This window comes from Crocuta crocuta, unplaced genomic scaffold, assembly GCF_008692635.1.
Source record: "Crocuta crocuta isolate KB4526 unplaced genomic scaffold, BGI_CrCroc_1.0 scaffold229, whole genome shotgun sequence".
Classification (NCBI taxonomy): Eukaryota; Metazoa; Chordata; class Mammalia; order Carnivora; family Hyaenidae; genus Crocuta; species Crocuta crocuta.
The window spans coordinates 665,990-688,016 of NW_027536464.1; the positions used below are offsets into that span (position 1 = coordinate 665,990).

The 22,027-nt window shown below is 34.1% G+C and overlaps 1 protein-coding gene across 1 annotated transcript in view; it reads left to right on the forward strand.

Annotated features, from left to right (window-relative positions):
- The window catches only part of SPAG16 (sperm associated antigen 16), a 495,050-nt gene that overhangs the window by 471,997 nt on the left and 1,026 nt on the right, over nt 1-22,027 (forward strand). The window lies entirely within an intron of this gene.

The following is a 22,027-nucleotide window of genomic DNA, read 5'->3' on the forward strand; positions in this document are numbered from 1 at the left end:
ATCATATTAGACCACAAATTTCAGTAAGTTCAAGATTGAAATTATAGGAGTGCCAGTGTGGCTTAGTGAGTTAAGTGTTTGACTCTTGATTTTGGCTCAGGTCATGATCTCCCGGTTCATGAGTTCAATCCCCTGTCAGGCTTCACACTGATAGTGCAGAGCCTGCTTGAGATTTTCTGTCTCCTTCTCTCTCTGTCCCCTGCTGGCTCTCTATCCCTCTCTGTCAAAATAAACATTAAAAAAAAAAGATTGAAATTATATTGAGCATCTTTTCTGACCATAATCATATGAAACTAAAACTACAAAAAAAAAAATCTAGGCTAAATAGAATGCTACTAAACAACCAGTGAGTCAACAAAGAAATCAAAGAAGAAATAAATATCTGGACACAAATGAAAATGGAAACACAATGACTTAAATCTTTGCGATGTAGCAAAAGCAGCTTTAAGAGGGAAGTTTATGGAGACATAGGCTCACCTCAAACAAGAAAAATCTGAAGAAATCTAACATTACACCTAAAGGAACTAGAAAAAGAAGAATGACTTATTTTTTAAAAAAACTGAATCAAGGGGTTCCTGGGTGGCTCAGTTCGTTAAGAGTCTGACTCTTGATTTCAGCCTAGGTGAGAGCTGACAGCACAGAGCCTGCTTGGGATTCTCTCTCCCTTTCTCTCTACCCCTCTCCTGCTCATGCAAGCTCTTTCAAAACAAACAAACATGAAAAAAATATGTGTAAAACTGAATCAGTAATCAGGAAACTCCCAACAAACAAAATCAAGAACCAGATGATTCCCTGGTGAAAAGAAGAATACTTATTTTTCTCAAACTATTCTGAAAAACTGAAGAGGAAGGAACACTTAGAAATTCATTTATGAATTTCACTCTTTTATGAATTTAGACACTACAAAAAAAAGAAAATTACAGAACATTATCTCTGATAAGCATAGATGCAAAAATCCTCAAAATATTACCACACCAAATTCAAAAATTCAACAAAAGGATTATTCACAAAGATCATGTGGGAGTTATCACAGGATGCAAGGATAGTTCACTAAACACAAATCAAAGTGATATACTTCATTAAGAAAATGAAAGCTAAAAATCATCTCAATATGCAGAAAAAACATTTGACAAAATTCAACATTCATTCGTGATACAAACTTTCAACAAAGTGGGTATAGGATGAATATACCTCGACATAATGAGAACCATATATAAAAACCCATAGCTAATATCACACTTAGCAATGAAAAGATGATCATTGTTCCTCTAAGATCAGGAAAAAGACAAGGGTGCCCACTTTCATGACTTTTATTTGGTATAGACCTAGAAGTCCAAGCTATAGATATCTGACAAGAAAAACAAATAGCAGACACCAAATTGGCTAGAATTAAAACTGTCACTATTTGCAGATGACATGATGCATAATCAAGTAGCATAAAGAGAAAATAAAACTAACGTGTTTAAAATTGCATTAGAAAGAATAAAATACTTACGAGTATATTTGATCAAGGACATAAAAGACCTGTACTCTGAAAACTAGAAGATATTAATAAATTGAGAACATTACAAATAGAATGATATACCATGTTCATGAGTTGGAAGAATATTGTTAAAATATTCATACTACTCAAAACATTCTACATATCCAGTGTAATCCATTTCAAATATCAATAGCATTTCTTACAGAACTAGAGCAAATAATTCTAAAATTTGCATGGAGCCACAAAAGATCCTGATTGAGCAAGTAATCTTGAGAAAGAACAAAAGTGGAGGTATCATGCTTCCAGATTTCTAACTACACTGAAACTCTATGGTAATCAAAACAGTATGGTACTGGCAACAAAATACTCAGGTCAATGGAGCAGAATAGAGATCCCAGAAATATACCCATACTTATATGGTCAACTAATCTATGACAAAGGAGACAATATATATACAACATGGAAAAGAGAGACTCTTCAATAAATGATTCTGGGAAAACTGGACCACTTCCTTAAACTGTATACTTCCTTACACCATACACAAAAGTAAAGTCAAAATGGATTTAAAACCTAATTATGAGACCCAAAACTACAAAATTCCTAAAAGAGAATAAAAACAGTTAACTCTTGGGGCGCCTGGGTGGCTTAGTCGGTTAAGCGTCCGACTTTCGCTTAGGTCATGATCTCGCGGTTCGTGGGTTCGAGCCCCGCGTCGGGCTCTGTGCTGACTGCCAGCTCAGAGCCTGGAGCCTGTTTCAGTCTGTGACTCCGTCTCTCTCTGACCCTACCCCGCTCACGCTGTCTCTCTCCTAGAAATAAAAAAAAAAAAAAACCAAAAAAAAAACAACCACCAGTTAACTCTTGAACATCAATCTTATACCTTTTTTTGGCTCCTCAGGCAAGGGAAATAAAAACAAATTTGACAGCTAGGATTACATCAAACTAAAAAGCTTTTGCACAGCAGAAGAAACTATCAAAAAATAAATAAATAAAATGGTAACCTACTAAATGGGAGAAGATATTTACAAATGATATATTTGGTAAGGGGTTAATCTTCACAATATACAAAGAACTCGTGTAACTAAACACCAAAAAAAGTCATACTTTAAAATGGGCAGAAAGAGACCCAAAGAGACATTTTTCCAAAAAAAGACACATATAGTCGACAGACACATGGAAAGATGCTCAACATCACTCATCATCAAGGAAACGCACATCAAAACCACAATGAGATATTCTCTCACACAAATCAGAATGCTAGTGTCAAAAAGAAATGTGTTGTCAAGAATGTGGAGAAAAGGGTACTCTGGTACAGTCTTTGTGGGATTGTGAATTGGTGCAGTTACTATGGAAGACAGTGTGGAGATGCCTCAAAAAATTAAAAACAAATGCCATATGATTCAGCAATTCTAAATCTGGGTATTTACCCAAAGAAAACAAAACAAACTAAACTAATTTGAAATGCTATATGCACCCCTATGCTTATTGCAGCATCATTTATAATAGCCAAAATACAGAGGCAAACTAAGCGTCTATCGATAAATGACTAGACTGGTGTGTCTGGGGGGGGCCCAGTGGTTAAGTGCCTGACTCTTGATTTCAGCTCAGGTCATGATCTCATGGTTTGTGAGATCAAGCCCCACACACTGGGCTCTGTGCTGACAGACTTGGGCTCTGTGGGATTCTCTCTCTCCTCTCTCTGACCCCCACCCCCCACCCCTCATGCTCAGTCCCTCTCTCTTTCTCTCTCTCTCTTGAAATAAGTGTACATTAAAAAAATGGATTAAGATGTGGCATACACAGACCACACACACAGATAGAATATTCAGCCATAAAAAAGAATGAAATCTTGCCCTTTGCAACAGCTTGGATGGATCTATAGGGCATTATTTTAGTGAAATCAGACAGAAAAGGACAAATGTTGTATGATTTTACTTATATGTGGAATCTAAAAACCAGAACTAACCACAATGGAAAAAGAGTCCTAAATACAGAGAGCAAAGTGATAGTTGTCAGGGGGGAGGGCATGGGGGTATGAATGAAATAGTTGAAGGGGATTAATAGGTAGAAGTTTACAGTTATAAGTCACAAGAATGTAAAATAAAACATAAGAACTCTAGTTAATAATATTGTGGTAACTTTTTAATATAATTTTTAATGTTTATTTTTGAAAGAGAGATTGACAGAGGAAGAGCAGGGAAGGGCAGAGAGAGAGGGAGACATAGAATCCAAAGCAGGCTCCAGGATCTGAGCTGTCAGAACAAAGCCCAAAGCAGGGCTCAAACTCACAAACCTTGAGATCATGACCTAACCCAAAGTTGGATGCTTAACCAAATGAGCCACCCAGATATCCCAATATTATGATAGCTTTGTAAGATGACAGATAACTACATTTATTATGGTCAGTAATTTGTAGTATATATAAAATGTTGAATTACTATGTTGTATACCTAAAACTAACAATGTGTGTCAACTATAGTTCAATTAAAATAAAATTTAAAATTTTAAGTATTAAAAAAGACTAATCACATGTTGCCTTAAATTTTCTATGAATATAAAGCCAGGTCATCAGAATGTAATATACTAGAATATTACTTTAGATATTCATAAAGATGCCTTCACAGAATTATGAGTTAATATAAATTTAGCCCTTCATGTAGCAGCCAAATTAGCTTAGCTTTCTGGCATAACTACTTTCCTTTCTCCCTAGGCTGTAGGATAGAAAAAGCTTATAGACAATTTGGGTTGGCATTCTTGCACTAACACTAGCTCTGTTATCATGACGATGTTACTTAACTTCACTATGATTCAATATCTTTATGTATAAAAATGTTTACTTCACATGCAGTTTTTAAAAATTACATAATAGAAAATACTCAGAAGACAGTAGATACTCAATAAATGGAAAGCAGTGACTTTATCTTTTATTATCAACCCCTTTAAATTGTTTTAAAGTTAACATATCAATTAGGTGTTAGGTCTGTCTTTCCTCAAGTAATGAATTGTTTGAGAGATCTGGAATTTAGGCAGTCTATGATTTCAGAGAGTTTAATAATTTTCTAAAACCCAGCAGATTTGTTTAAATATTTAGCCCTGTAAACTTATACAGGACTTTCACATTTGATTTTTTTTTCTTTTGGGGAGAATGTGCTATTATCTTAGCTGTAATTCTCTTTTGGTTTTGAACATTTTTCAATGTTTGTTTATTTTTGAAAGAGTATGAGGGAGAGGCAGAGAAAGAGGGGAATAGAGGCTCCAAAGCAGGCTCTGTGCTGACATAAAAGAGCCCAATGCGGGCTCAACCTAATGAACCATGAGATGATGACCTGAGCTCAAGTTGGATGCTTAACCAACTGAACCACCCAGGGAGCTCTCTTGTCTGTACTTCTTGTCTACTTTCACCCAGTGGATGATGTTGCCTTGGAATAGGAAGAATGAAGTTCTAAAACTAAGGATACAATTATTACTAATTCACCATGTCAACATTAACTAAGAGAGGCTGACAGTGTTTTCTTCCCCACAGAAAATACTCCGTGCTTTGGAAGTGCTATTTCTTCATAATGAAGTTAGTGCTGACACAAATGTCCATGAAGAGATAAACTCTTAAAATATTAGAACTCTCTAAGTCTTAAAATATAGTAAATGTTATGGTTTAAATGGTGAAAATGAGAAATTCTAAAGGTAGTTTTATTACTTTAAAATATAAAAAACTAAAGCTTTAATTAAATTTTTATTATAAAATATAAGCCTTTGGGTCCTTTCTCTACTCATGAACAATGGAGATAAAATATCACAGACTATGACTTGTTCTAAACCACACTTTACCATAGCTTATCTGATCTCCAGAAATGTACCAAAACTAGATTTTCCTCTGACATCAGTAAATGATTTTCTGAAATGTTTGCAAAGCTCCAGGTGCATGGGGTACCTGAATAAATATTATTTCAACACTGATCAGCTGCATAGGTGAGGACCAAGTTAGGAAAAAGGTCTACAAGGATTCCATAATGAAAGCAGGTGGCTGTTGATATTCTAAATAGATTCAATAATTAGTTAGAACATTTTTAGGACTTTAGGTACATCTCACAAGGGATTTCTGTAATATTTAGAAGATAGCTCATGTAGGAAAGCACCTGTTCAAGATACTCATTCATGCTCTCCTAATAGGGGAAAATATTTTATGAAACCAAAGTTCTGTTCCTAGCAAGGAAATACTTTGTTTTGGATTTATTTACCTACTAACATTTAGGAATTTCTATGGTGCCAAAGAAATGCCTTTTTAAACAAGATACAAATTTCATATGGAAGGCATATATATTTATTTTAAACCATTTATAGCAAGCATGTAAAACATACTCTGTGGAGCAAAATTTACTTGCTTAATAAAATTCCATACTAAGTTTAAGTAATGTTACATTTTATCTTCAACAGCTGTGGTGTCCATTACATATTATCTACTCTAAGTAAGGTAAACATATCTGCTTGACTACAGGTCCTAAAACAAGGTATCAAAGTTTCCCCTGCTCTTTATTGTCATTTTTATGTATGAGTTTTTAGAGAAATTTAAAATGCATTTATTCCTTAACATGTTTATCCTTTGACACAAATTAATCTTTGTTCAAGTAGTACAAACTTATAAGATAAAAGTTCAGATCTTTTAGCAAACATATACATAGTAAAAATACTTGAAAAGTTTATAAATTGTTACTGGAACTCAGGCAAGTTAAATTCCCAACTAAACTTTTTTTCTGAAATGTATGGATTAGAAATAGAATGCAAAATAAACTAAATCAAATTTCACATCTCCTTCAATGGTGTTTTTGAAATTCTGAATAATGACCTAGGTTGAGCTATTAATGCAAATCCTCAAAACTTAAATACTTTCTTGATACTTTTCATTTTAAGACATCTTTTAAAGAAACAACAGATGCTTCTCCACATGCATTCTAAAAATCAATACAATTAATCAATAATACTCTCCACAGGTAATAAATGCTGAGAAGCATTTCTGCCTATCTATATTGATTGAGAGAATTGCTTCAAATTGGTTCTGATGTGTATAAAAATCATTTCCTTATTGATCAAAATCTCTTTCCCCCTCTCTGATATGTTATTTTATGGCACACAATTTTTGTAGACTTCACTTTTGTATATTTGTGATAAACAAATTTCCTATGATCTGTGTATGAAACTAATTTGAATAAAATGTAAAATGGGTATTTTTGTTTAGGGGAATATATTCAAAATTTAATCAAAGTATGAATAATTATGAGAAATTACTGAAGTTATTTTAATGAGAAATGTAATGATGTATTTCATTCACATTTTCATTATTTGTAATAAACATAAGTTTTGAATCTGCTTCTATTCCTTGTAACAATTTCATTCATGCAGACATATGTTTAATCCAGAATGATGTTATTCCTGATGATATAATAGAAAACTGCACAGTTTTAGTCAACTGTTGACTCATAATATTGTCGTCAAATTATACTTTTGTAATGTCCACTTACAAGTGAATTTTGTGACCTTTTTGCTAATATAAGTGTACAGAGAGGGTAATAAGAAAAGTGTGTCTTCTAAATTAACTTTCTAAGCAATAAGTTTATAGTTTCAATATATAGCATTTAATTCATATCACTAAATAGGATTCTATTCACTCGACCCAAATAATATGTGAAACTAGGGGGCCTGTGTGGCTCAGTTGGTTAAGTGTCAGACTCTTGATCTCAACTCAGGTCATGATCTCACAGTTTGTGGGTTCAAGCCCCGCATCTCGCTCTGCACCATCAGCGCAGAGCCTGCTTTAGGTTCTGTCTCTCCTCCTCTGCCCCTTCCCCACTTGTGCTTGCTTGTTCTCTCTCTCAAGATAAGTAAATAAACTTAAAAAATATATATATGAAGCTACAGTTGCCTTGCTAACATTACCTGATAACTGATGGCTCATTGGATAAGTTATTCAATGGAAGCTTTTTCCAAAGAAGCTCAATTTTAAAAGAATATCAACTTTTAATACATTTACTGAATTATTCCTCTAATAAAGGAATGCTTGGGTGGCTCAATTGGTTGAGCATCAGACTTCAGCTCAGGTCATGATCTCAAGGTTCATGGGATTGTGCCTGGTATCAGGTTCTGTGCTCACAGCTCAGAGCCTGGACCTGCTTCAGATTCTGTGTCTCCCTCTCTCTCTCTGCCCCTCCCCTGCTTGTTCTCTCTTTCTGACTCTCTCTCTCTCTTTAAAATAAACATTTAAAAAAGAAAAATCAAAGACTCCTATCAACATAATTTAGTAAAGTTTAAAGTCTACTCTATTTTCCTTACTTAAATGTTCCATTACAAATGGATTCATTTAGGCTAGTAAATATATCACCTTGGAAAGTGTTGCTGAACCAGTATCTTTACAAAACTTAACTAACAATTTATTTTATTAAACTGTTCTTTGTGAGGGACAGAGAATAGATGGTGGAGTAGGAGGACCCTAAGCCTCCCTCGTCCCACAGATACAACTGATTACATCAATGTAAATAACCCAGAAAATGACCTAAAGCCTGGCAGAGCAGACTCCATAGGTAAATACAGAGATGAGGCCACACTGAAGAGGGTAGGAAGGCCACATAGGAATAGAGATGTGGTCAGGATATAAAAGGATCTGTGAGACTGTCCACAGGAGAAATGCTGTGGTTGCAGAGACGGGAGAGAAACAGACCCTCATACCAGGCACCCCAGGCAAGGAGAACCCACACAAGGAAGATGAATCCCCATAACATTTGGCTTTGAAAACCAAAACATAACTTCACAAGTACTTACAATCAGTAGGGTTTAACCCCTGGAACTCTAAAATAATCTGGCTTGGCTCTGATACTGGAGTGTAATAGGAAACGGAGTCTCTGCCCTTAAAAAGACTGCACAACTAGGGGTGCCTGGGTGGCTCAGTGGGTTGGGTGTCCAACTTCGGCTCAGGTCGTGATCTCGCAGTCTGTGAGTTCGAGTTCCACATCGGGCTCTGTGCTGACAGCTCGGAGCCTGGAGCCTGCTTTGGATTCTATGTCTCCATCTCTCTCTGCCCCTCGCCTGCTCAGTCTCTGTCTCTCTCAAAAAATAAACATTAAAAATTAAAAAAAAAAAAAAAAGACTGCACAACCAATAGCCCCACAGAGATACTGTATAGAAGCAGAAGTTTGAAAAAATGCCTCGGGTATATGGGAAGGAGATTTGTTTACTAATCTCAGAGTATGTGCTGGAGGAACAGGAATTGTTGGAGAACTTCTGCAGGAACAAAGGAGCTAGTGAGTGCCATTTCCCTTCCCTACTACCCAGTCTAGATACAAGGACACCTGCAGGAACTAGTATAGCACCAACACGTTCCACCTAACTCACTAACTTGCTTCCTATATATCTGTGTTCCCTGACCCTGCATTCTCCTACAGACACAGCCCCTCTAGCCAGGTCCTTTCCCATAGCAAACACTGCTAACACTGCATGCCCCAGTCCCTGTGCTCTTTTGCAGATTTGCCCCCTCCAACCCTGCCTGCTTCAGTTGGGCAGCTGCAAGTCCCCTCCTGCAGCAGATCAGGGCAGACCTTGATGGCAATTTTCATCACAGCCCCATCCCATATTTCCTTGGCAGGAGCCCATCCAAACTGGTGCCACAAGCTGGCAATGTGCAAGCAACCCTGACAAGGGCCACTCCAAAGTGACTCCTGTCCCTGGAAGAGGAAAAAATAACCACACATACCCATCCAAATGCAGCCCCAAACATGGACTGGAGACATAACATCTGACTGTAGGCCCTCTCCATGAACAAAAGCTTCTCAGAAGACAACTCAGGGAAAGCACCCTGCAGTTCTGTGGTATTGCATCTCTGGCATATGCCTGTTCTGACTCAACCCAAGAAAGCAGCCCTAGACTAGCTCACGAACAGCACAGGAACAGAACTCTGCATACAACAGGCAAAGAAAGTCATTGCAGATGACTGGGCTGGGCAAATGCAGCCAAGCCACAACAGTATGATGTATGCAACACACATAGGAAACACCCTTGAAGCACCAGATTCTGGTGAACAGGGGAACTTCACTGTAAGGCACTACAGGACCTCTTCTTTATAAGGTCACTATTTTTAAGAGCAGGAGATGCAGCTGACTTTTCTTACACATAGAAGCAGGCACATAGAGTTAGACAAAATGAGGAGACAGAGGAATATATCCCAAATGAAAGAACAGGACAAAATCACTGCAAGGAACTAAAAAAAACAGAGATAAGTAACATGCCTGATAGAAAATTTAAAGTAATGGTTGTAAAGATACTCAATAGACTGGAGAAAAGAGTGGAGGACCTCAATGAGACCCTTAACAAAGAAAAAAACATTAGAAAAGACCAATCAGAGATGAAAAAAGGAGCTCATGGCCACTAAACCAGCCCTACAAGAAATTTTAAAGGGAACCTTTTGAATGGAAAGGAGAGACCATAGGTAAGAGTAAAAAAAGTAGGAAGCACCAAAACAGTAAAATTAGGCATAGCTATAAAAATCAGCCAATGAATTCACAAAATAAAAGGATCTAAAGTATGACACCATATACCTAAAATGTAGGGAGGAGAGAAGTAATGGATTAAATCTTAAATAACCATCAGCTTAATTTAGGCTGCCATATGTACAAGATATTATATACATACCTAATGGTAACCACAAATCAAAACCTAGAAATATGCAAAAAATAAATATAACAGAATCAAAGTATATCGCTAAAGAAAGCAAGCAAACTGTGAGAGTAAAGAGCAAGAGAAGAAATAGAACTACAAAACAGTCATAAAACAAGTAACAAAATAATGGTGTAAACAACTATCAATAATTACTTTGAGTTTAAATGGACTAAATGCGGGAACCTGGGTGGCTTAGTCAGGTGTCTCTTGGTTTCAATTCGGGTCATAATGTCATGGTTTGTAAGTTCAACCCCCACCTGGAATTCTGAACTGAGATTGTGGAATCTGTCTGGGATTCTCTCTCTCCCTCTTTCTCAGACTCTCCCCTACTCTCTCTCAAAATAAATGAATAAACTTAAATTGACTAAATTCTTCAATCAAAAGTATAGGGTGACAGAATGGATAAAAAAGCAAGATTCATCTATATGCTGCCTATAAGAGACTTTTTCAGGGGTGCTTAGGTGGCTTAGGTGCCTGACCAGCCCAGGTCATAATCTCATAGTTTCTTGGTTCAAGCGCAACGTCAGGCTCTGTGCTGACAGCTCAGTGCATGGAGCCTGCTTCAGATTCTGTCTCTGTCTCTCTCTCTCTCTCTCTGCTCCTCCCCTGTGCTCTCTCTCTCTCTCTCAAAAATAAACAATTTTTTAATAAAAGAGACTTATTTTAGAATTAAAGTCTCATTCAGATTGAAAGTGAAGGGATGGGAAAAGCATTTACTATGCAAATGAAAGTGAAAATAAAGCCAGGATAGCAAAACTTATATCAGATAAAATCAACTGTAATACAAAGGCTGCAACAAAAGAAAAAGAAGGACACTCTATAATCATTAAGGGAACAATACAACAAGTAATACCAATTGTAAATATGTATGCATCCACTTGGAAGCACCCAAATACCTAAAGCAGTTAATAACAAACATAAAATAATTAATTATAACATAATAATAGGAAATTTTAACACTTTACTTATATCAATGGATAGCTCATCCAAACAGAAAATCAACAAGGAAACAGTAGCTTTGAATGATACTTTGAGCCAGATGGATCTAACAGTTATATTCAGAATATTGCATCCTAAAACAGCAGAATACACATACTTTTTACGTGTGCCTGGAACGTTCTCCAGAATAGATCACATATTAGGCCACAAACCAAGTCTCAACAAATTCAAAAAGATCAATCATTACTATACATCTTTTCCAGCCACAACGCTATGAAACTAGAAATCAACCACAAGAAAAAAATCTGGAAAGAACACATATACATGGAGGTTAAATAAAAATGCTACTAAACAATGAATAGTTCAACTAAGAAATCAAAGAGGAAATTTTTAAAAATACATGTAGACAAATGACAATGAAAACACAACAGTTCAAAATCTTTGGGATGCAGCAAAAGCTGTCCTAAGAGGAAAGTTTATATCAATATATACCTACCTTAAGAAGAAAAATCTCACATAAACACTGAATCTTAGACCTAAAAGAGATAGAAGAAAAAACAAAACCCCAAACCAGTAGAAGAAAGAAAACATAAAAGATTAGAGCAGAAGTAAATGAATTAGAAACTAAAAAGTGATAAAAATGTCAATGAAACCAAGATAAACAAAATCGATACACCTTTAGCCAGATACATTAAAATAAGAGAGAGATGACTCAAATAAACAAAATTAGAAATGAAAGAGGAGAAATAACAACAAAGATTACAGAAATACAAAGGAGTGTAAGAAAATATTATGAAAAGTATATGCCAACAAATTGGACAACCTAGGATAAATTTCTAGAAACAGAACCTCCCAAAACTCATTCAGGAAGAAATAGAAATTTGAACATATAGATTACCAACAGTTAAGTTGAATCATTAATAATAATAAACAAAAACTCCCAACAAACAAAAGTCCATGACCAGATGGCTTCACAGGTGAATGCTAGCAAGCATTTAATAAACATTTAATACCTGTTGTTCTTAAACTGTTCCAAATATAGAAGAGAAGGAAAGCTTCTGTATTCATTCTATGAGACCAGCATTATCCTGATACTAAAACCAGAAAAAGACACAACTAAAAAAAAGAGAACTACAGGTCAGTTATCTCTGATAAACATAGATGTTAAAATCCTGAACAGCTTATTAGCAAACTGAATCCAATAATACATTTTAAGAAAATCACTCAACATGATCAACTGGGACTTATTCTCAAGGTGTAAGAGTGGTTCAATAATCTCAAAGCAATCAACATGATACATCACATCAACAAGAAAGAGAATAAAACCATATGATCTCAACAGATGCGGAAAAAGAATTTGACATTTACAACATCCATTCATGAGTAAAACCCTCAACAAAGTAGATTTAGAGAAAACATACCTCAACGTGGTAAATGCGTTATGAAAAAACCATAGCTAACATCATACTTAATGGTGAAAATGGAAAACTTTTCTAAGATTTGGAACAAGATGAGGATGTCCACACTCAACACTTATATTCAGCCTAGTACTAGAAGTCCTAGCCAAAGCAATAAAAAAGCAAGCAAGCAAGAAAGAAAGAAATAAAGAAAAGAAAAGGAATCTAAATTGATAAGAAAGAAATGAAACTTTCACTATTTGCAGATGACATGATACTGTATATGGAAAACCCTACAGGCTCCACCAAAAAAAACTACTTAGAACTGATAAATGAGTTCATTAAGGTGGCAGGATATAAAATCAATATATAGAAATCTCTTGCATTTCTATACCCTAATAATGAAGGAACAAAAAGAAAATTAAGAAAGATGAAGAAAACAATCCCATTTACAATTGCACCAAAAATAAAAATTAAAAAATACCTAGAAATAAACTTAACCAAGGAGGTGAAAGACCTGTACTCTGAAAACTATAAAACACTGATGAAAGAAATTGAAGATGACATAGAAATGAAAAGATATTCCATGCTCCCGGGTTAGAAGAAAAAATATTGTTAAAATGCTCATATTACCCAAAGCAATCTACAGATGTAATCCAATCCTTATCAAAATACCTATAGCATTTTTGACAGAACTAGAACAAACAGCCCTGAAATTTGCTTGGAAACACAAAAGACTCCAAATAACCAAAGCAATCTTGAAAAGAAAATAGGGGCACCTGGGTGACTCAGTCAGTTCAGCTTCCAACTTCAGCTCAGGTCATGATCTTGCGGTCTGTGATTCAAGCCCCACATCAGGCTGTCTGTTGACAGCTCGAAGTCTTGGAGCCTGGTTTGGATTCTGTGTTTCTCTCTCTGCCCCTCATCGCTCATGCTCACCTGTGCTCTTTCTCTGTTAAAAATAAACATTAAAAATTTAAAATATTAAAAAAAAAGAACAAAGATGGAAGTATCACAGTCCTAGATTTCAATATATTTTGTAGTTTACAAAGCTGTAGTAACCAGAAGAGTATGGTACTGGCACAAAGACAGACACATAGATCAGTGGGACAGAAGAGAAAGCCCAGAAGTAAAATCATGAATATATGGTCAATTAATCTTCAACAAAAGAGGCAAGGATATGGAGTGGAAAAAAGTCTCTTCAACAAATAGTGTTTCAAAAACTAGACAGCTACATACAAAAGTATAAAACTGAATCACTTTCTTAACACCATACACAAAAATAAACTCAAGAATGGATTAAGGACCTATATATGAGAACCAAAACCATGAAACTTCTAGAAGAGAGCACAGGCAGTAAGTTCTCTGATGTTGATCATAGCAACATCCTTCTAAATATGTCTCCTGAGGTAAGGGAAACAAAAGCAAAAATAAGTTATTGGGACTACTACAAAATAAAAAGTTTATTCACAGAAAAGGAAATAATCAACAATACTAGAAAGCAACGTACTGAATGGGAAAATGTAGTTACAAATGACATATCTGATAAAGGGTTAGTATCCAAAATATATAAAGAAGTTACAACACAACACCAAAAATATTGATCACCAATTAAAAATGGACAGGAGACATGAACAGTCATTTCTCCAAAGAAGACATACAGATGGCCAACAGACACATAAAAAGCCATTCAACATTACTAATCATCAGAGAAATGCAAATCAAAAACACAATGAGATATTAATTCACACCTTCCAGAATTGCTTAAGTTGAAAACACAAGAAATAACAAGTGTTGGCAAGGATATGGAATAAAAGGAATCCTTATACCCTGTTGGTGGGAGTGTAAACTAGTGCAGCCACTGTGGAAAACAGTGTGGAGGTTCCTCAAAAAATTAAAAATAGAACTGCTGTACAATCTTGTAATTCCACTATTGGGTATTACTCAAAGAATACAGATAAACTAATTTGAAAAGATATATGTGCCCCTATGTGTTTTGCAGCATTATTTACAATAGCCAAATTATGAAGCAGTCCAAGTGTCCATCAATAGATGAATGGATAAAGAAAAAAACATACATGAATGAATAAAGATAGATGAATGGATAAAGAAGTACACACACACACACACACACACGGATTATTATTCAACAATTAAAAACAATAAAATCTTACTATTTGCAACATGAGTGGACCTAGAGTAAAATGCTAATGCTAATGTCTTTCAATTACGGAAAAACATATACCATATGATTTCATCCATATGTGGGATTTAAGAAACAAAACAAATGAACAAAGAAAAAAAGCAAAAATCAGACTTTTAACTGTAGAGAATAATTGGGTAGCGAACCCTCTGATGGTTATCAGAGGGGAGGTGGGTGGAAGAATCAGTGAAATTGGTGAAGGGGAGATTAAGAGTGCTCTCATGATGAGCACTGAGTAATGTATAGAATTGTTGAATCACTGTATTGTATACCCGAAATTAACACTGTATATTTATGAGAATTCTTTAAAAATATTTTATACATCTCAATTTTTATTTTCAATTTCAGAGACTATGAATTGTCATATTGACAACTGAATTCTCACTAACTCTCTCTTAGATAATGTTATCAACCTAACAACTTAACTTTTTAATTCTGAAGGAATCCTTCAGGTAAAACAAATTAAGTTGAAATCTTTCAACAAAACAAGAACTTTCTCTTTCCATGAACAACCTGTGTAAGGAATTGGACAAAATATATTTACTGTATTCAAAAATAACGTTTGGGAGAATCTGAGACGATGTTAGTCAATGTTGAAAGTGTAAGCATCAGAAGAATGCTATATTCTGGTTTTCTTTTTTCCTTTAGAGCAAAAATGACATGATAAATTTTTATAACATCTTAATATAATTCACTTATCTAAAGTTGTGGAGGTGTATTTTGTTTGTGTTTGATTTGTTTTGATTTTTGCTCACTAAGGCACTGTTGAATGTTGGGTACATGGATAGGCTTTTTGAGCACTAAAAGATTAAAAGCTTCTTTTCTAAGTCACCCTCCCACCTTATTCCCAGGAAGCTAATTGTACAATAAGATTCTTGGAGTCAATAAGGGCCATTAGGGTAACCACAGAAATGAAATTTTGAAATATTTCTTGTACTTAAATAGAAATTAATTTTAAAGTATTCCTAGGAGCAAGCAGAGATTTAGCTGGAAACTGGAGCTACACACCCAAGAGATGTTTACTCTGACTCATATTGCATTTTAGTAAAGGAAGCTTAATCACAGTAGGAGAGACAATATTGAGCCAATCAATAAAAATTCATCCGAGGTATTAGGGCATGACGTAGATTATGAGAGCATGAGCTTTGGACTCCTATAGCCCTCAAATCCAGACTCCACTATTTATGAGCTGTGTGGCCTCGGAGAAGTTGCTTTCGTCTCTCTAAGCCTCATGTTTTTCCTGTATAAAATAGGATATGTGCTAGTGTTGTCCAATAGAAATATATGAACCACATACATAATTAAAAATTTTAAGTAGCCATGCTTTTAAAAAATGTGTGAAATTTATTTTATATTTTATCACATGTAATCAAAATAAATTAATAAAATATTTTGTATTTTGTTCCTAAAGCCTGAAATCTGCTGAGCATATTACAATTTCCAAATATTTCAGTATGCACCAGCTGCATTTCAAGTGCTCAATAGCTGCCATGTGAGAAATATATGCTATAATGGAAAGTGCAGGTATATATCTACACCATAGGATTGTAGTAAGGATAAAATGAGATAGCATGTCTAAAGAGCTTAGAATAGTGCTTTAAAGATAACAAAGACTAAAAAATTTAATCATGAAAAATGTTACCACTAGTACTGCAGATTAATTACAACAGTCTGTGTACTAAGCTGCAAGGGGAATGCAAAAATATGACATGTCCCTGTTCTTGAGTAATTACAAAGTTAAGAAAATAAGAGAAATACACAGTTAACATATATTTATTTTGGCATCTTATTACCACAGAAATGGTATGAATAAAATGCAATGAATGTTCAAAATAGGAAGATCTCTACTAGGGATGCCTTGTATCAACAAGATGAAGAAAGCCATTTTGAACTGGGACTTAACAAATGGGTTGACTTTTATTATGAAGATAAGGCTGGGGACCATGGAAATAGCTAAGAAAAATATTTCACCAGAGGCAATAACAGAAGCAACAATCCAAAGATAAGGGAGTGAAAAATATATACAAGAAATAATGGCAAATCATTTGATGGAGAATATAGGGTTCAGGTAAAAGTGTATTGGGATAAATAAATGCTGATTTGGAGTATGGAGGTCTTAAAAGTCATGCTAAGATACTAGAACATTATTCAGTGTCAGAAGGCAACAGTAAAAAGAGCACAGATTTGGGAGTCAAAGATCTGTTTTTCAACAAGATTCTTCAACTGCTGTAAATAAATACTTTTTCTTACTTTGGGTAAGTCATTTCATATCAGCTGTTCATTTGTAAAATGAGATGTTTGGATCTAAAGGCCTGAAAAGGACACCTGGGTGGTATCTGACTTCAGCTGAAGTCATGATCTTGCAATTTGTGTTTGAGCCCCACATCCAGCTCACTGCTGTCAGGGTAGAGCCCATTTGGGAAACTCTGTATCTCTGTCTTTCTCTCTTTCCCTTCCTCCTTCACTTGCATGCATGCTCTCTCAAAAACAAAATAAATATTTTTTTAAAAACCCTTTTTAAATAAATAAATAAATAAATAAATAAATAAATAAATAAATAAATAAATAAAAACAACCTGAGAATGTCAGAGTTGTAAGGATTCTCTTTGTTGCTGTTGCTGCTGCTTTTGGTGTTGTTCTATTAAAATTCATGGTATTTTAAAATGTTCTATTAAAATTTATAGTATTTTAAAATGGGATGGACATAACTGAAGAAACACCTTAGGAGTTACTATATGTAGATTTTAAGGTAAAGAAATGATAATAAAAATGATCATTTGGTGTACCATTTCAATGGTGGTAACAAATAAAAACAAGGACCTTAATATTGTGAACATAATACCTGAAAATTAGCAATCTGTAGAAAATTAGTAAAAATGAATGGATAGAACTTGGGATAATTATGGAGAGGGAGAAAGGTGAGAAATGAATGTCACTGTAGTTTGGAGTCTGGAAAACACAAAGAATACAGTACCAAAATAGAAATGGAAAAACTAAAAAGATAATTTTGCTAGAAATATGAGAAGGGCTTTAACTTGAATATCTTTATCAGTTGGATATGATTTTTAATATGTATGATATATACATTATAAGGTTATACATTTAAGAATTAATGGAGATACATATATCTCCCTCAAGAACATGGATGTTTTAGTTTTAGAGTCTCATAAAGTAGTAAAATCAACACTGAATAAAAGACTTAGGATATTAACATGGGCATTAAACTTAAGAGCCTATTTACCTATGAAATTCAGTGGTATTTATAGAAAAGCCCCAAAGTGTCATACTTATCTGAATCTTAATTTATGGACGAAACACTAAAGTGAGAAATGAAGCAAGACTTTTTGAATAATAAAGATTTTGATGAAAGCTCCAGATTTACCTTTTCTGAGTCCAATTTGCCATTAGCTAGAAAGGGAGAATCTCTACATCTCAAGGTTAAATGCAGGACATGTGACGTAACATGTGGTACTCTAGATGCCCAATGAATGATGGCTATTATTTCAGGTCATTCTGACAAACCTGAAAGACAAAGAAATGTACTCATATCCTTTCTACTTTAAAAATGTCATAAGGGTTTTATCACACCTTAACTCCTATGCAACAAGCAGAGACTAAATACTCATTGTGTCGAGTTTCATGATTAGAGTCAAAAATATTGTAAACTTGGGATGTGTGGCTGGCTCAAATGGTAGGGTGTGCAATTCTTGATCTCTGGGTTGTGAGTTTGATCTCCATGTTGGGTGTAGAGATAACTTAAAAATAAAAATAAAATATTTTGGGGTGTCTGGGTGGCTTGGTCAGTTGAGAGTCCAACTTTGGCTCAGGTCATGATATCCTGGTTGTGGGTTCAAGCCCCATGTTGGGCTCTGTGCTGACAGCTTGCAGCCTGGAGGCTTCAGATTCTGTGTCTCCCTTTCTCTCTGCCCCTCCCCTGCTCATACTCTGTCTCTCTCTCAAAAATAAACATTAAAAAAATAGTATATATTAAAATTACATTGTAATCTTAAGAAGAATTTGCCTTGGTTAGGAGGCAAGTGTTGAAAAGTTTAAAATAACTCTTGGCTACTCTAGGTGTAGATTCTTAAAATCAAATTGAGTTTTCACACACATATATATATCTAAAATGAATTAAAAACTCTTCACTTTGAAAAAGTGCCAATATTTCACTTGCACATTCTATTAGCATGGGATTAAGACTTTCCAATTTATTGGTTTATCCGAAGGGATTGCATATACCCAGATAAAATTTTACCACTGAATTTTCATGAGCTATTCAAGAGATTCTATTGCTAATGTATCTTAAATAAATAAGTACATTCAAATATTCAAGTTTTTATACAAATTCAGTTGAGATGGCTTTGTGTAAGACATTATTAGGCACATTTTTCAAAAATTTACCTTTTAAAACAAAGCATAAAGAAGCCATGCCATCAGCAAACTTCTATTTCTGTTTAGAACTAAAATTGCAGAGACCTACTAATTTTCAAAGGTGACTGTCTCATTTAATAGCAGAGCAATAGTTTGGGTAGGTAAAATTTGCTGCTTGTTTTCTAAGCCAAAAGAAATTGGAAAATTCATCGAATAGAGTAAAATGGATGGCAACACATGTAATCCTCATTCAAACCTCATCAGTCATCAAAAAAGATTTAATCAATAGGAGAGTATTCTGAAGTCTTGGTAAATAAAAATATGAATTGATTAAGTTTTTCAGAGATATGTGAATGAAGAGATAGTCCTAAGCACTCACTGTTGATATATACTGAGTTATTTATAAGAAAGAATGGCAATTACAAAATTACTTCAATCTTCTCCCCAGCCTTATTTTGTTCCCATTCTGTGAAAAGTTTGGTCATCCTGATAACTTAAATGTTAACAAAAGAAACAAAGCAAGTCATTTTTTATATAATAGATGTTCAAATATTTATATTTTATTTTAAAATACATTTATGAATCAACTTGGCTATTTCTGTTTTTAAATCAGTGTTGATTAACTACTCTATGTTTTTAAATTTGATACTTTAAATGCTGTGATATTTATGGGATGTGTGCATTCATAACTTGGTGTAATTATTCTTGTTAAAATACTATGCTAAATGACATTTTAAAAAATCTATTCAGGAATAATCTAGTCAGGTCACAGGACAATTGTTTTGGTTAAATTTTGTTATTACATTTTAATAAAATATTTAAAGTAAAAAATACATAATTTATCATTTTTTATTATTTCACTTTTTAAGGAGACATGTTAACTTTAATATAAGCATTAGTACAAATTTTCATAAATTGTCATGGTACTGCTGAAAATTTTATTTCTACCATATTTTTTATTCCATTGGTTAAGTTTTTCTGTAGATAAATCTTTTTCCTAAATTTATCATTAAGACTGTGACATTGAAAAAAAAAAAAAAGACTGACACTGAGATGGCAAATGATTTATTTCATGATTCATTTTTCATTGCCAATCACACCAAGATATTTAGAAAGATACTTATGCACATGTCTGTAAATACTCCACTTTCTAGAGATGTTATCAACACTCTTACTGTGATTTTGTTTTGTTTTGTTTTTGAGAGTGATATCTCTCATACCAACTAGATACTAATGTAGTAACTGACACATCCTGCTAAGTCATTTTGAAAATCTACTAGCCTAAAAAGCGTTCAGCATTTCAAATCCCAGTAAAGCTAATTTTAGGTCAGACATTGTATACCATGTAATAATCCATATACTTTTTTTTTAATTTTTAAAGTTTATTTTCAGAGAGAGAGAATCAGCATGAGTGGGGGTGGGGAAGAAAGAGAGGGAGAAAGAGAACCCAATCAGGCTCCACGCTGCCAGCCTAGAGCCCATTGTGGGGCTTGAACTCACGAACTGTGAGATCATGATCTGAGCTGAAATCAAAAGTCTGACACTTAACTGAACTGAGCCACCCAGGTGCTCCTAATCCATATACTTTAAATAAAGTTGAACGTGATTATAAATTTACACACATTTTAAGAATGAGTTATTTTATATATAATCACAATCTTGCAATCTTCTGAAAATGAGTTCAACTAAACCTATACACCTCACTATAAACTTGCTGACTAAAATCTGTTCTATTAGAGATGAATTTTTGAAATACCTCAGGCATGGTGCTGCTGAATTATATAATCCTATCATTAGGTTCTTGTATTATTTTCTCTGTTCTATTGAACCTTCAAAAATTACCAAGAACATTCATAAATGTTTCTAATAAGGATTTTTAAAGATTTGACTTCAACAAAAGATAATGGTTTAAAGCTAAATCTTTTCCTTTCTCTTTATGGGCTTTGATTTTGTTTGGTTTCAAAAATAGAAATTAATATTTGTCCCCTTCCTAGCTGTTATATGAAGACTACAAGAAAAATAGTAAAGTCACAAATAGCAATTGTCTATAGAATGAGGCTAGAAGTGGAATCCATATGTAATGCCTCTGTCAGCAAAGACTTGTAGAAGAGGGTTTATAATAAATATTCACATCTGTTTCTTTGGACACTCTAATCCATCCTAAGGATCTTTGCTGTGTCAGGCTTTGTTCTAGATGAAGTAGCCCAGTAGTTATAAAGGTTTGCAAATAGGCCATATTTATTATGGTTAGCTTTACTTTATAACTTTTCTCTGTTTTTGAAATAATCATAACAATTTGGAATATAATTAGTGATTAAATATTTTACTCTAACTTTTACAACAATATTATTAAAGAATTTTTACTGTGAAACAAAAATTTTCATTTCACAATATATCACCTACTTACAATCTGTCAAAAAGGGATCATTGATGATAATAATACTATGTTGGATATGGAAAACACAGTGACTAAAAGCCCAGGCTATGGATTTAAAGTGATCAAATGATAGCTTTCTCCATACCTACCATGTCCTGTTGAGAAAGTTACTTTGCCTTTCCAAACCTCTCTTTGTTCATCCATATAATGAAATTGATATTTTTTTATCATTAGATTCTTGTAAGGATTATATGATATTATTTAAACACTAGGTACTAAATCTAGTATCTAACATGTTTAGAGTTTAATAAATTTTAAATATTACTAAAATGATAATATGCCTTCTAAGTATAACTAGATAATCCCACAGATAGTACTAATATCATACTTATCTACCCCACATACCGACTTTATATAAACATATTCTATTATCTTTACTTACCTCTAAACTCCCTGGTAGTTTGCTACTTCCTACTTCCTTAAGTATTAGAATTGGATTGCTGATATATTTTTCACCTGAAAGAAATTATTCACTAAAAATTATACAGTATAGAAATTAT